The 17,105-nt window shown below is 39.5% G+C and overlaps 1 protein-coding gene across 8 annotated transcripts in view; it reads right to left on the bottom strand.

Annotated features, from left to right (window-relative positions):
- LDLRAD4 (low density lipoprotein receptor class A domain containing 4) overlaps positions 1–17,105 on the bottom strand; it is a 621,642-nt gene that overhangs the window by 520,149 nt on the left and 84,388 nt on the right. For all 8 annotated transcript variants that reach the window (XR_004899295.1, XR_004899296.1, XR_003685375.2 and 5 more), the window contains exon 2: positions 12,161–12,248. The gene's annotated coding sequence lies outside the window, so the exon portion shown is untranslated. The remainder of the gene's footprint in view (positions 1–12,160; positions 12,249–17,105) is intronic.

The raw sequence follows: 17,105 nt of genomic DNA, 5'->3' as shown, positions 1-17,105 counted from the left end.
ATATAACCAGAGACATTGAAATAAAGAACAAACTGACAGTACACAGAGGGTGTGGAGGGAGATAACAGGGAAAATTATGGGAAGGGTGGACAAGGAACATGTATAAAGGACCCATGGACAAAGTCAAAGGAGGATAGGATTGAGGGTGGGAGGTGGGGATAGGTGGGGCAAGGGAAAATGGTGTTGGGAAAATGGAGACAACTGTACTTGAACAACAATAAAAAAGAGAAATAAATAAAAGAAAAAAATAGTAAATGAATGTGGCTACATCAAACTAAACAGTTCTTGCACATCAAAGGAAACCATCAACAAAATAAAAAGACAACCCACGGAATGGGAGAACATATTTGCCAGTATATCTGATAAGGGGTTAATATCCAAAATTTATAAATAACTTATAAAACTCAACACCAAAAAACAAACAACCCAGTTAAAGAATAAGCAAAGGACCTGAACAGACAGACACTTCTCCAAAGAAGACATACAGATGACCAATAGACATATGAAAAGATGCTCATAGTCACTAGTCATCAGAGAAATTCAAATTAAAACCACAATGAGCTACCATCTCACACCTGTTAGAATGACCATCCTCAATAAATCAACAAGCAAGTGCTGGTGAGGATGTGGAAAAAGGTGAGTCCTTTGAACTGTTGGTGGGAATGCATATTGGTGCAGCCCCTGTGAAAAGCAGTATGGAGTAACCTCGAAAAATTAAAAACAAAAAATTTAAAAATTTAAAAAAAAAAAAAACTGCCTTATGGCCCAGCAATTTCATTTCTGGGAATTTATTTGAGGAAACCCAAACACTAATTTGAAAGAATATAAGCACACCTATATTTTTTGCAGCATTATTTATAGTAGCCAAAATTTGGAAGCAGCCCAAGTGTCCATCAGTAGATGAATAAATAAAACAATGATGATACACTTATACATAGAATAATACTTGGCCATAAAAAGAAGAAAATTTCACCCTCTGTGACAGCATGGATGGACATAGAAAACATTAGGCTGAGTGAAATAAGGAAGTCAGAGAAAGACAAATACTATACTATTTCATTCATATGTGGAATCTAATGAACAAAGTGAACTAACAAGCAAAATAGAGACAGACTCATAGATAGAGAACAGGCTGACAGCTCTAGTGGAAAAGTGGTTAGGGCATGGGCATATCATGGGGAAAAAAAGGACTCCTGAAAATGGATAACAGTGTGGTGATTGGGACAGGGGTGGGGGAGTAAGAGGATGTATGGGGTGTAATGGTAATGGAAAAAATATATACTAAAAATAAATAAACAGACAAAAAAGACTACAGGAAAAATTACATTGGTTATGAAATGGCACATTTTTATTCCTCAGAAACATTGCATTGATAAAAATTCAGGAGTTCTTAAACGTAAATCACTTTTATATTGAATGTGACCTAATTGGTGCTAACAATCTTAAGATCTTAGATGTTATTGTTGCAATAAATCTGCTGCAGTTCAGACCAAGCCAGTTACAGTGTTTGCTATAAAAGAAGGGATGAACCTGTGATGAGGGTGAAAGGTACACAAGGCCCCAGAGCCCTGAGCCAGGTCCTTGCAATTCCATTTATATGCTCTGTAACCATAAGCAAATCATTGCAGCTGACTGGGCCTAAGGTTCTTCAACTACACAATTCAATTTATAAAAGACTTTTGCCAGGAGTAATACAGGGTGGGGTAAAAGTAGGTTTACAGTTGTTCATATGGAATATAACACAATAATTAATAAATCATAATACAAGAATAAACTCTGTTTCACATACTCACAACTGTACTTTATGGTTTCAATCAACAAGTACTCAATAATGATTTATTGAATGAAGAATGAATGAACGAATAGAATGAAAAAACAAAAAATTGATTTTGCCTTCAGATGTCCCTCTTGGTGGCAGAGAAGGCTTTTTGCTATTTATCATTTTGTTTTCTAGAGAACAAAAGATTAAGCCTCAGTTGGACAGGTATAAAGATGTCAGTGAACACAGATTGGCTGAGGGGAGGAGGAGAAGAGCATGGATACATATACCCTATTCAGATATACTCTCTTGAGGGACTCTTTTGCTGTGACTTAGAGAGACCCAAGAATCCAATCTGGATAGTCCATTTTAGTTTCTTTTAGGTTTTTATTGCCTATAAACTGAGAAAATACTTCAGAGTTCAGGTAGTCACAGGAAATTAAATACCTCATGTGTCACAACAGATCTGGATGTGGCCCCTGTGTGGGCTGACTTTCTCCCAAAAAGCCACAGTACAGAACAAGGTCCCTGGCCTTGGTCACTGGTGCTCACAATGATGATCCTTATGTAGCCTGGAACCCCTTATGTATTTATAGGCCTATGTTAGAGAAAAAGGTTTGACATAAATCAGCTATGGTTTTTATTTAGGAATAGAAGGCTTTTTCATTACCTACTGCATGACTTCTATTTAGTTTTATATCTTACTAAACATAAGATATGAAGATATCTTACTGCCCATAGATAAGGAGTAGGCCACACATCTGATGATAAACCACAGAATTCTCAAGATCCACTGATTTTGCTTATCAAAGGAAATATGCATGTACTAGTAAAGGAATAAGACATAAAATGATGCCTAAAACAGGCATTGCATGCATATATACATATTTTATAGAATACCTGCCTGTAGAATATATAAAGAAAAGGAGAAACTGAAGAAAGTAAATAAATGGAATCTTTAATAGCTATCAATCCTTCTGGCCAAACAACAATTGGCTAGTGCTCTAGTGGCTTCAGGATTATTTTATTCCAGAAGAAGCTACATATTACGGTTAGATGTTAAGATTATAGGAGAATGCTTAGGATATACACAAAATAAGATTAATGAAGAAAATGCTCTGAGAAATACTTAAACTCACTTTCACCAAGAGCTTTCCAGAGTAACAGAACTAACAGGAGAAAGAGAGAGTGAGAGATGAGGAAAAGGCTCATACAATTATGGAGGCTGCCTAGTTCAGGCCTTTTTCATCTCTGCCCTGAAAGAGCCTCCTCACTATTCTTTGTGGCTGGTCTCAGCTTCTATTTCTCCCCTCCATTCACTCCTACCAGGGCCAGCAGGCTTTGACTTCCCTAAACACATATTTAATGACGTCTTCCTTGAAAAGCACAAAATGGTACTCCTACTTTTACAGGATAATCTACACACAGCATTCAAATACTTATGGTCTGGCCCCAACTTTCTTTTCCAATCCTATCTTTATCTGTCACCTTCCTTACCATGTACCCTACAACCCAACCATATTTGCTATTCCCTCTAATACAATGTTAGTTTTCTCACATCTATGCAACTGTGTGAGCCTTCCCCTGTGCTCAGAAAGACCTCTCCTTACATTTGTCCACCTGAAAACTACAGTTCATGCTTTAAACACCCACTTCAAATGTCACTATTTATGTGAGCATGTCCACAAACCTTTCTAGACAGGTTTATACAAATATCTCTGTCCTGAATCCCTTCAGCACAATGTGCTAAGTACCTGTTACTACAGACTAGGACTAAATGCATACTTGTGGGTCTTCTCCATCAGATCATGAGTCCCTCTGTAAGGCAAAGCCTGTTTCCCGTTCATCTTTCTGCCCAAGTCCCCTGTAGAGAGTCCAGCACACAGCTGGAGCTCTGCATGTGTGTTAAAGACAAATTTTTATCAAAAACAGCTGGTTGTGATCCTTCGTATTTTCCCACTGCTCCTTTTCCAACAACAGCTTCTATGCTCGGTAACACAAACATCTCCACACACTTTTAAAAGCCAAAGTTTGCCCAGATTGAGACGAGCTTCTCTATCCTCTCACATACTAGTTTTATTTCTTGATCTGATGGGACATATCATGCACAAAAGAAAATGGAGGCACAGCAGGTAGGAGGCTACCCTTAAAGCTGTCATACCACACATGTGGCACTGTGATGATTTCATACCATAAACTTAACATGAAAACCTTCCTACTGCATATGATTGTTTTATGTCATTCCCATAAAAATCTTGAAGAATTGTTTATAAATAATGTATTATTATCTTAAAAGGTCACAATGCAAAATTTTTCTAATTTTCAGAAAAAACAAGAGTCTGGCCAGAAAATTTCTCATTTTCCAATTTCTTCACATTTCCTGTGTCCCCTATCAGCATCTCTGACAACACAAGAGCAACTTGCAGGCCAACTAGGTTGTTCCTGGAAGTCAGTTATCCAGCCCTCCCTGGAGTCTTGTCTAAAAAATAACTCCTCACTAAGAAATGTATACTAAAGGCTTTCTGGCCTCTAATAATATTTATTACCTTTACAATAAAGCAGAGCTCTCAGTTCTGTTCTGTCTTTTATTACCTTTAATTAGTTCATATTTTCAAATCTTATAATTTCAAGTAGATCACCTCCATACTTCGGTATACCTTTCTTTTGAATTTCTAATGGTGTCTAATTGAGAGTATGCTTTAAAAGAATAAATTCAGAGAGTTTAATTTTTAAAAAATTAGGACACCCAAAGAACTGAAAGCAAGGGCTAGAAGAGATATTTGGATACCCATGTATATAGCAGTATTATTCACAATAGCCAAAGGTGAAAGCAAGCCTAGTGTCTATTGACAGACAAGTGAATAAATAAAATGAGGCCTACCCATACAATAAAATATTATTTATTCTTAAAAGAGAAGGGAATTCTGGCACATGCTACAACATGAACAAACCTTGAGGATATGTGCTAAGTGAAATAAACCAGCCACAAAAACATAAATACTATATGATGCCTCTTATATGAGGTACCTAGAGCAGTCAAATTCATAGTGACAGAATAATGGTGGTTGCCAGGGGCTGGGGTGGAAGGAATGGGGAATTAGTGTTCAACGAGTAAAAAGTTGGAGTTTTCAAGATGAAAACAGCTGTGGGGATGGATGGTGGTGATAGTTGTACAACAATGTGAAAGTAGTTAATGCCACTGAATTGTACACTTAAAAATGGTTAAAACATACTCTTTTCCACATAGCAGCTGTGCCAACCATTTTTCATTCCCACCAGCAGTGCACAATGTTCCAAACCCTTCATGTTATGTTTATTTTACCACAACTGCTTTAAAAAGGAGAAGCAGAACATTTGAGAACCAACTGAAGATCAAAAACTAAACACCACAATACTAAGTGGCAACACGCCCTTTAATGAGGACTCAGTAGCACCCATATATATTGCAAACACTAAAAAACACATCACAAACCCACACAGACCCATGAAACAACTTTTTTCAAATGATTGAAGAATCTCACGCATTTTCTTATTTTTATGAAGTTAATGGGGGTACAGAGAGAAGAGGCGTAATGTGATGGGATGTGTGGCAGTTGCCAGACTAACACCACAGGAAATAGAACTCTCTGCCCAGTCACTGTACTGGGTAAATGTAGCTCAACCCAAGTTTAGAAATAAAGAAAGCCAAAAGCATCATTATTCTTGGAATATAACAGCAAGTAAATATTAAATCAGAACAGAACCTGCAACTTTTAAAAAGTAAATGTACACAAACAACAGTATGGTAGGGCAGGGGGGTGGGGGAGATAGATGACAAAAGGGGGGATAAATGGTGATAGAGGGAGACTTGATTTGGGGTGGCGAGCACACACTGCAATACACAGATGATATATTGTAGAATGGTACACATGAAACCTATATTGTTTCATTAATCAATGTCACCCCAATAAATTCAATTAAAAATACAAATGTAGACTGAGTCTGCAGAGTGTTTAGGATGATCCTCCCTGCCCTAATGCCCCTCTCTAAAGCACTGCCTTATATTCTGCTATGGGAGACAGAAAAGTGACCTTCACAACTGACAAGCCTAGCAACACCATGGCTTCTCTAGCTATATCTAGTGACTCAATAGAAAACCTTCTGTTCCAAACTGACAATAACCAGAGGGGAGGGGGAAGGGGAACAATGGGTGAAAGAAGGGGAAGGGTCATCAAGGAACATGTATAAAGGACCCATGGGCAAAGCCAAAGAGGGGTAGGATTGAGGGTGGGAGGTGGGAATAGGTGGGGCAGGGGAAAATGGTGGTGGGAAAACGGAGACAACTGTACTTAAACAATAAAAAAGAAAAAAAGAAAACCTTCTGTTCCTAAGTAGAATATGCAGCCCAGGGAGTGTGAGCACCACTGCTGACCTGTCCTACGTACTCCCGCCTACCCAATCATTTAGTAGCTATAATGCTTTGTATTTGTAAATTATCTATAAACTTATTCAGCAATCCTATCTCCCTGGTCATAGTGAAGGCATGGAAGCAGAGCACCGCTGAGCAGTCCCAAGGTTAGGGACTAACACACCTAAAACAGTGTGTTGTGAAAGCTGAGATAAAGCACTCATTCATTGCTTAATATTTCCTCCACAGTCCTCTGGAGAAGCATGTCCCCTGACCTCATTATCATAATCCCCAGATGCAGAAAAATGTGGAGAACCAAGGCAAAGGAGATCCCAGAAAAAGAAGTAGGAAACTATTTATTACATTTCAGGCTGAAGCCACACAGACCCCAGATACCCTGTGTGCAGCAGGCACCTCTCTGATGCATTGAGCTTACAAAAGTTAACTAAGCACCACCAAGTGGCCTTCAGCAAGAATCATTCGCAACACAAAAACAAGTATTATATGAATTTCAAGAAGAAAGCCTGCAAAGAAAAACCCTACCAGAAACCTTCAAGGGTCTCTTTTAGTACTGTTAGATTACACAATTTATAAATGGATCCCTCTCTCCCCTCTGCATGTCCTCTTCAATTCTGTCAATGTCTCCCTCTGCTTACACTCATTATATTTCCAAAATGATCATCCAAGCTAAATAAACTTCGCATCTCATGCTCTACTACAAACAATCTTAACCTTTTTGGAGGTCAAAATGTTACTGAGAATCCCACTAAGTCCCTGACTTTCTCTGTTGAAACAGGCACAATTTCAAGGAATTCACATACATTCTGGGTCTCCTGGCATTAAATACCTCTGTCCTAGTGGCTGCCTTCCTTCCTTTATGCATTCAATTTGAGGAACACTTGGCAACCTACCTCTATCTGTACGAATTATGTAACCTATAACAAATTTCAAGAATTTATAAGGACTCCTTTTGAAGGGGTGTTCCATCAACCCCAATGATACTAAGACTCTAGAAGGAGGTCATCTCTGATGGGCTCAAGAGATTCAGCCAATCTGACACACAGAGCCCTGAGGGGACCTCCCATTCCCAAATTATGATTCCTGCTCTCAGTGACTACGCTCACACATATACCAATGTGACTTTGTGGGGGCTGCTGAGACTCAGTCTGTTACAACTGGCATCAGTTGCCATAGGTAAGTCATCACGAGAACCTGACCTTGGTAAGCACATTTTACACTTGAGTGCTGTTCATCTGGGTGACACCAAGCAGGGAGCAGGGAGGCAGGAAGACAGAGACAGTGCCAGAGCATGCTGCCAGGCACTGCCCCCACTGCACAAGTTGCAGAAGCTGCCTCACCCACACAGAGGGACTAAGCCCAGAAAGCCAAATTTTTGAGCTGCTGCTGAGAACCCCATAAAAAGCAATGCTATTTCTAATCTCCGGCACCATGGAAAAATATACACACCACCAAGCAACCCAAAATCTCTGAAAGGTTTATTCTTATACTCTTCCCCACATCCCCACCCAAACCTCTATCACAAAATTTTCAAGTGGAAAATTTGCTAGCTTTTTAGCAGTTTGACACTGCTGTGCTATAAAGCTGCTACTATGTTTGATTTTAAAGCAAAAAGTAAAGGTGTTTGTCTAATATAATTCTGAATGTCTACTTAATAAGAAAATAATATAGTCCAACAATATATAAAAGGACAGAATCCAACAAATAGGCAGAAAAAAATTCCCAAGTTTCCAGGCCACATACAGAAATGACAGGAGTAACAAGTTTCTCTTATACTCTGAAAGTAGTGTGTATGCCTGCTGGTTTTCCTCTTTGCATTGCTGTTTTTTCCCTAATTCAAAGATGGCACATGACATCCCTGATTCCCTTGCTGAGTTTCAATTTTTTCAGTGCACTCTTAACTTAAAATTGAAGAATGAGTGAAAGCAGTGAGGTAGAGCTCAGATCTGAGTCCCTTGATGCTGTGTAAACATGGGGCAGACAGGAGGAAGGGCCTGAATAAGGCCTAGAGAACCCTTCTGGTTGGCTCTGAGAAGCCAAGGAACCCCAAAACTAGTCTACATACAATCTGTCCCAGCACCTCACCCACTAGGAACCTTGGCATTACTTCTCTGATGACAACCTGCAAGGTCAGAGAGAAACCAACCTACAACTGCCTGGCTTCTCATATAGATGGGAAGTCTTAGTACAGTCTCTGAATGATCTTCACCTAACTTTAAGACAGAGTGTAAATCCTCCTTCAACTTAGGGAACCCCCAGTACAATCTGGTCATTTATTTATACCACAGCTCTGAATGTTTTTGTTCAAACACATTTTTATGGTTTAATCTATTTGATTGCACACTACCAAGGATACATCCAGGGAAAATAAGCATTACATTATTTACCAGTGTAGACATTAGGGACCTACACTCAAAGATAATGCTTCTCCCAGCACTACTGATCCTCTTTGATTTACCTTGAAAGTTTAAATGTAATGCAAGTACAGGAAGCCCAGGTCAGGGATGCACTGTCTATATCTATGTTTATCTTTTAATTGCTAGAGCATCTCCCTACTGGGACCACAAGTCTTATGCTGAAAGACTTTCAAATGGCTCCCTGGTCTTCATCATCCACTTCAAATCCCATGAGGACCTTGATGAAAACCAAAAGAGAGATGGGATTTCCCCTGCCTAAACCTTTCTTATCTGTGTTGACAGCCAACCAGATCTAAGTTTGAGGTTTCATTCTCTCATAAAGAGGATAAGAAATGGTGCAAAAGCTTGAATAATAACTTCTTCACCTACATTCCAGCAGTTTGGTGCTCAGTTGAGTGACCAGCACCAGCACTCCACTACACCTGGCTCCAGCAAGATGCCTCATGAAATTGCTCAGCAAACCTCCTTAGTCCTGAAAGAGGACAGAGAGATCCATGCCTCTACTCTCTCTCTTCCTCTTATCCTGTCAGCACATGGCCCTTGGGGAAGAGCATTTGGATGGGAAAAGATAACTAACATTTTATTGAGCTCTTCCTGGGCATCAAATGCTGAATTAAGGACCTTCACAGGAATTCCACAGGATAAATACTATCAATATTATCCCATTTAAATATGAGAAAAGCTGAGACTCGGAGAGGGTTAGGACTTACCAGCATAACAAAGTGAATAAAAGTGGCAAGGACAGAATTTGAGGCTAAGGTGTGTTTCTAACTAAATCTTACAAATTGACATGGCAAAAAGGCATCTGTCTTCAGATTTATCAAGGAGGTCAAAATTCTAAAATACATGTAATAACAACCTAAACATGGGGACCCAGCCCCATTTTAAAACCAACTCCAAAACAATCCACTGTACAGTAAGATAGGCACATTCTGAAGTTAATGCAAAAATCTAGGCCCAGCCTTGGCCTTCCCAGCCAAGCAAACACAGCATAGTAGTAGTGCTACCTGTTTATCTTATCAGCACTTAAGAATACCTTCTAGTCCAGCTATGAGCTCTAAGGCACAGGACTTTACAAGTAACAAAGCAAATATAAATTCCAGGATAGCCAGCTCTGAGAACCTATTTTAGATGTGCTAAAGTTCTTTTTTTTTAAAGATTTTATTTATTTATTTTTAGAGAGGGAAGGGAGGGAGATAGAAAGAGAGACAGAGAAACTTCAATGTGCGGTTGCTGGGGGTTATGGCCTGCAACCCAGGCATGTACCCTGGCTGGGAATTGAACCTGGGACACTTTGGTTCCCAGCCCGCACTCAATTCACTGAGCTATGCCAGCCAGGGCCTAAAGTTCTTACAACACCTCAGAATCCAAGTATGAGCTTTAAAATGACCTGAGATGCACAAAGTGGCATGCAGTTCTACATGCAGGGATCTGTTCTTTAACTGTTCTCATGTTCAGAAGGACCAATGTGGCTTTGTATCTAAAACCCATATACAGTAAAGTAGTTAATAAGTTTTCTATTACCAATTTTGAAAGTTGCTTAAAATACGTAACAAAAGGCCATAACCCCCAGCAACCGCACATTGAGGAAGGAAACCAGGAACTTAATGTAATTTGTAAGAATTATTTCTAGTTTTGCTGAAATTTTGTAAATCACAGTCCTTATAGGCATAGTCCATCAGTGTATTCAGTTACTCAGAAAAACTTTACTTAAAGACAGTTTTAGTTCTTGGTGGGTAGAGTCAAAGAGGACTGCCTCTGAGATGACAAAGGAGAGACTAAACTGGCCCATACTCTCTTCAGCCCTGTTAAATATGAGCTGTCACCTCCACTTTAAGCTGGTGGTGGGTGCGCCAAATTATGGAAGAAAAATAGCCCAACTCATCAACATTCACCAAGTCAGGGAAGATAAGGGATTCTCAAATATCATGCTATCTTATCAAGTAATAAAGAATCACATGAACGAGAAGCATGTTTCATTGGTCACTAAACATGCATGAGGTGCAGAGCCTGAAGTGCTCCCTGTAAAAGCTGACCATCCACCCTGTGAGAGCCCACTGAATGGGCTCCAAGTTTGCAGATATCTGATAGTGAAATCCACTCAGCAAACAAACACATGAACTGCACACATTCAGCAATACAGAGGAATTGCACCCAACACTGACTCAAAGTGTGCTTTGTGACATACTGTGTGTTTCTTAGCACCTACAACTTTAGGAAGGTTCTAGACTGTGAAAAGTGCATTTAAATTCAAGTTTCTGTGTGCCTCAACAAGGAAGCACATTAAATCCCTCCTGATTCTCCAATTGCCTCATGCATTTCCAACAGCAACCATAAATAAAAAGGCTAAATGAGCCTCCAGGAGGGTTCTTCCTTGCTTCATTTCACTTGACAGAAGTTTTATTGAACTTTTCCTATCTACCAGGCAGTGTTTTGGCCCTAAGGAAAAAATTAAACGGGAGGGAGGGGGATGATTCTTAACCTTACAAAGCTTACATTCTAGTAATAGATTTAGCATAAACAATGAGTTATACCTGGCACATAAAAATTTAGGAAAAAGTTGCACCTTATATTTTATAGACCTTCTTACTTTCCTGAAGACTCTCATATATTTCATTTGATGCTCCCCACAGTTGAGCCATTGGGCAGGACAGGATCACTAAAATCACTTAAGAGTTGACAAAACAGAAGCACAGAGAAGTGATGAGGCCCACCTCAGATGAAAAGCTGGTGATGGGCAGACTGAGGCAGAGCATGTTGCTCCTGGCACCCTGCTGGCACCTTCACTGACTGTCCCCCACTGGCGCTGGCTCCGATTCAGGCTTCAAGTCTGAGAACGTCCAGAGATAACCAAAAGACATAGGTGTCATCTAAGCTTCTACTTCCAGAAACGCCAAGGCCAGGCCACTTACATCCCACCCTCCAAAAAGAAACCCTAAAGCCACATAACCCTAAAACCAAATGCAACAAATTAGGAGGTCAACCCCCACTTTGTGGTACATATCACATGTGCTATCAATACAAAGAAAAGCCTGCTTGTTCACTTGATGGCACTATAGCTGAGAGAGAGAAAGGAATTGACATGTATTTAGCGTGTGCTGTGTGCTAAGTGCTGTATTAAACTTTGTGGCTTATTTATTTCTCATGGCAACCATATTATTACCTCCATTTTATGAAGTAAGAAAACAAGCAAAACAAAGAATTTAGAATGAGAAATAAAGAATCCCTTTCTCACTGATCTTAAATGTTTTCAAGTATCTGAGCATTAAATGCTCAGGCTCAGCAATTTTATAGTTGAATAGTAAAACTATTTTCCTTCAGGTATTTTAGTAAATGTAGAAATATTTATTTCATATATATTCACAGCCCACTGTGAATATACTTGTTTATTAAGCAAAAAAGTCATATTTAATCTGATACCATGCAATTTTCATCCTATCAAAAAAATTAAATTAGTAGTTTTTACATCTGGAACTTGGTACAACTTTCTTGAGAAGAACACCATCTAGAACGGTAAGTACTGTGACAAGCTCTGCTTCACAAACATTATCAAAAAGAAGAGCCTTAAGTCCTACTCACCTTTAAGCTATATGAAAACTGATGTCAGTTCTTGAAATGGTCTTATAAGAGACAGCAGTTTGATGTTACAAATGTAGAGCTTGAACTGCTAAAAAGAAAAATAAAGAATTTCAGGAACCATTTATTGGTTTCACTTAGCACACCATTCCCTTCCCCAAGTTCCAAAAAATGTTTGAGGACTGTCACAATTAAAGGCACAAATACAAAAATGAATCAAATAAAAATACAAAAATAAGCATCAAATAATAAAGAAAAGGAAAAGGGAATTATAGTAAAAAATCCGGGTAACGGTTGTGACTGAACTGGGGACAAAATATCCCTGTCAGCTCTTGAGCAGCCTCAGGGGCACCAAGTTCTTATCTTCCAGTCAAAGGATCCACACTTGTTCCTTCAAACACACAGGCTTTTTCTTCAACGAGGGGCCATAAACAAATAATGGACAATGTCCTTATCGGATTTTGAGGGGTTTTTTAATCATAAACATGCTAAGTGAGGTTGTGAAAAGGCCATTTCCTTTCTTAATCCAAATTATCTGGCGACCACACACATCCACCAATCCTTAACTGTAAGAGGAGGAAGGCCCAGACACATTTCTTTCCTCCCATGAAATACATGTTTAATTTTGTGAGAGGAACACTGACCCCTACTTAGAGAAGATCTAGCTAGGGTGATAACATGTGTGATTCTATCAACAAGTCTGTCTTTACACCTGCCCTCCACTTTGTTGGTAGAATGTTCTCCATTTAGTGCTCTAGACTTTGTCCACTTCCGGGTCACACAATCTGTCACCTGCATCCTCATCCCAACTTGATGAGTATACTCTATGCATCAAGCCATTCCAGGTCATATCAGGTGACCACCTTATGCCTTACAAAGTAGTTTCAGGTAAACTCAGTTAGCTAGCTCTGCTTCAGATACCAGAAGTACCTCTCAGCTCGCAGCCTACCAATGGGGAGGATTACACTCTTGTCCAAGGTTGAATAAGCCTCCATCTGTCTAGCTTATGTGCTGCAGTGTACTCCCCAGGAGACTTGTTCCCTCAAAGTGTGTTTCTGCCATATGTCACTCCTGAGTGATCAGCCAATGCTAAGACACCCAGATTTTTTTAAATGACTGTCTAGCCAGAGGATACTATGAGATTCCTGTGGAGGTCTACCAGAACACATGAGCCAAACACCTTGCTATTTGTATGTAACTCCTTCTAATCAATATTGTGAACCTATAAACATTACTTTCTCCTCCTGTTTTCTACCTACTGAGAGAAGAAAACAATCCACTTCTGATTTTCCATTTGATAGATTTTATTCTTCAACTAGGAGTGCCCTCATCAGTCTTCCTAGGATTTGAATGCTCAGATTTCTTGGGAGCAAAGGTCAATGGAATAACCAGAAAGATATTGTGGCAGGCAGAATTCAAAGGTAACCCCCAAGAGATCACTCCCTTGTATCACTCCCTACACCTGAGTGCAGGAAGAATCTGTGACCTGCTTCTAACCAACAGAATATGGCAAATGTAATGAGATATCACTCCCTTGATCAGGTTATACTATATAAGACTCTGTCTCAGTAGACTAGAGAGTGAGAGACTCACTTTCAGGCTTTAAACAAGTGAGCTTCCATGTCATGGCAGGGCTTGTGAGGGGCCACATAGCAAGTAACTGCAGGGGTCTCTGAGATCTGAGAGCTGACAGCCTACAAGAAAAATGGGACATCAGTACTATAGCTACAAGGAAATTAATTCTGCTAACAACTTGAATGAGCTTAGAAGTGGATTCTTCCCCATTCACACCTCCACATGAGAACACAGCTGGGAGAACACATTGATTGCAGCCTTCTGAGATCTAGAGCTGAGAACCAGCTAAGCCATGCCCAGACTTCTGACCCATGGAAACTGAGATAATATATAGGTGTCAGTTTAAGCTAGTAAGTGTATGGTATTTTGTTATGCAGCAATAGAAAACAAATTTAACTCGGTAATTAATTAAATGTGGGGATATACAAAATGTATATGTATTAAATGCATGTATAATTATACATTAGGACAGCCCTCCCCCCGCCTCATCCATCCATAAGTGAAAATTCATTCACCCTACTTGACTATGAGCAACTTGTGGGCAAGAACCACATCATCATCACCCTAGCACCCCCAAGATTTCACAGAGTATGTGGCACATGGGAGGCTCTTAACATTATTTTAAATAAGCAAAATTAAAAGAGTTATGATTTATCAATAAAGCCAAAGCAATGGAATTAATACAAGCATTCAGAACAGAGCTTAGAACCTCAAAATTAATCTCAAAATAGGTGGAAGACATTTGGTTTCATGCTCTACCCCCAAATAATGGATATACAATTTTTTACTACTGGTTATTTCATTTTACCTATGAACCTGAGTCAGTGCTTAGAAATGTTGGTCAGTTTTGGGGGGGTGGGTTTTGCCAAAAATCCTTGTCACTTCTCTGGTATTTACCTATCTAACAGCTGAAAGTTACAAACAAAAATTCCCTAAGGAATTTTTAAGTAAGAATTTGTGACTTCATCTTTATTTTCCATTCATAACAATAATGCATTCCCAATCAAAATGAAAAAAAAAAAACTATACAGGTCAAATAACCCAGCTGTAATTCTAAAACAAAATGCTAATCCAACCTTCTGAAAACCTATTGCAAAAGTTCTTTAAGATTTTTTAGTTATTTTAAGTAATATTTCATTTAGTCTGTGTAAAATAAAAGTTAAATGCATAAATATATTGGTTCTGCTATTTTTAAGAGATAAATTATTGGTTTTTTATTACAAATAAGATTGTGACTCAAGTTGTATTTATTTTATTTAGATTTTTGAAAGACCTGGTTTACTAAAAGGGATATTTTAAAATATTCAAATCAGTACAATTACTAAAGAGAGTACAAAATGAAAACTTCATTCATTACAGAAACCTATCATGGTCTCTTAAAACCTATATTCAGGACGTTACTATATATTCCCACTCCCTCATAAATCACTCAGTAAACCTGAACATTATCTCCAAGGTTTATCCATCCCCTGGTGCTCAGTCTCTAAGGCAGCAGCTCTCACACTTAAGCCAAGAACAACTAAAAACACTAGTTTCATGACATGAGAGGCAGAGAATTTCAATAAACGTACCTCTTCTTCTTAGCATAATTTTCACTCTCTTGGGCTAGTGCTATGTGTGAAAATAGCCAGTGACCCACAGCAAGTAACTGCAGGGGTCACTGATATCCCTCCCCATGCAGAGGAAGAAATAGGTCCAGATGATAGACCCTACCCAGTTCCCTTCGCCCCCAGTTCTCGTAAGTGTATGCCTTTCACACAATCTTATAAAACACAGCTCGACAGAAAGCACAGTGCTTGGAAAAAAGAAGACTGAGTATCAATGTTATGCCCCACAAAGGAAATTAAGCTTTCAGAAGAATGGCTCACTTGACAGGAACAGACACTGAAGAGAATTAATAAGGACAGGTGCTCAAAGAAGGTGCTGGCAGAGTTCCTCTTAAATAGTTCCTCTTCGAGCTGCTGCTCGAAGCACTTGAAGAATCTATGCATGGTTTTCCAAAGTGATAAAGTATAGTTCTGTGGGGCTGATGATCTCACTAACCCCAAACCACCTCCTCAGTGGAGATCCTCATGTTCAGTGGATGCAGTTGGGAACCATAAACTAACTGGTGAGAAGCAGAGCAAGAGGCGAAATGCATGTGTTCCTCAAAAGTAACATAGCAAGGAAGTACCTTGGTCCTTGAATGGAAGGGAATACATGAATGGCAAGGAGTACATGAATGACAGAAGACTGAAATTTCACAAGGCAAGTGAGGCACATTTATTCTTCACAATATTACCACCCTCTCTTTAAGGTAAAGGAAGGCATTTGTTCTGGACAAAGGTTAAGAGAGAAACATGGCCACATGCTTCCTTCCTTTCTCTGAAACAGGACAGGCTCCAGGTGGTAACTGGGTCCTGTAAAGTCGAGTCATTTAAAATACAAAGACCCCTAGAGACAGGAGAAGAGAGCCATTCCATGGAAATTATAAATTGAGATAGGGAACAACAAAAAATAGTAGGTAACATACTTTGGTGTTACAGAGAGAGATTAATGAAAAGAGAAAACAAATGTCTCTCCTTCCAGAACTATTTTTGCTTTACGACATTTTTCAGAACTATTGAGACGTTCCTTAAGAATGGAAGCAAATGCAGTAAAATACATGGACTTTTGCATCAGGTACATTTTCAAGACACAAAATGCATGTGTGCATTTATTCAACCCATAAATGCCACAATTTTTGTTTTGGTATTTTTCTCTCATAGAGCTGAATTATTTCAGAGTAAAATAATGCCAAGAAATACTGACCACAGGTGTGTCTTTCTGGCCCAGGAACTCAGCACAAGAATCTGCTTTCTCACTAGCTGAGAGTAGTCTGAGGGGCCCCCAGGAAGCACTGCCAGCAGCCTCCCTTACAGAGCACCAGCATCACGCAGGATCCAGCCATCAGGCCAGAACCAGGGGTTTGATAAGTTGTTTCTTAACAGAGCATAAGAAACCATTTCATTGGTGTGCCTTTCAAAATCAAGGAACACACAGAGAAGACAACTTTGTGCATCTCCCAAGAGACACTAAGCCAGCCCAGAGGAAAAAGAGAGATCCCAAAGCCAGAAGCCATCTGTCGGCTGTCCAGCTTACTTTTAGCTGAGTTTTCTGTTCCCAAAATAGAAATGAAGGACCTCTTCAAAGCAGATGTATTCTGTTTCCTGGGAAAAAAATAAGGTATGGCAGTGGCTACACCTGCAAATCATCTCTTCAAGAGTACAGGGAATAGACCAAGGGGGCTTTCCTGGGGTACAGCTGAAGGGGTCAGCCTCTTCAAACACTTGATCCCCAAAACCCCTAAATGGTGCATCAAATAGATGAAGGCAGCCCAGATGGACTCCTCCAC

This window comes from Phyllostomus discolor, chromosome 9, assembly GCF_004126475.2.
Source record: "Phyllostomus discolor isolate MPI-MPIP mPhyDis1 chromosome 9, mPhyDis1.pri.v3, whole genome shotgun sequence".
In the NCBI taxonomy this organism is placed as follows: Eukaryota; Metazoa; Chordata; class Mammalia; order Chiroptera; family Phyllostomidae; genus Phyllostomus; species Phyllostomus discolor.
The sequence above is the reverse complement of the archived record's forward strand: the minus strand, read 5'-3'. Positions and strand labels throughout refer to the sequence as shown.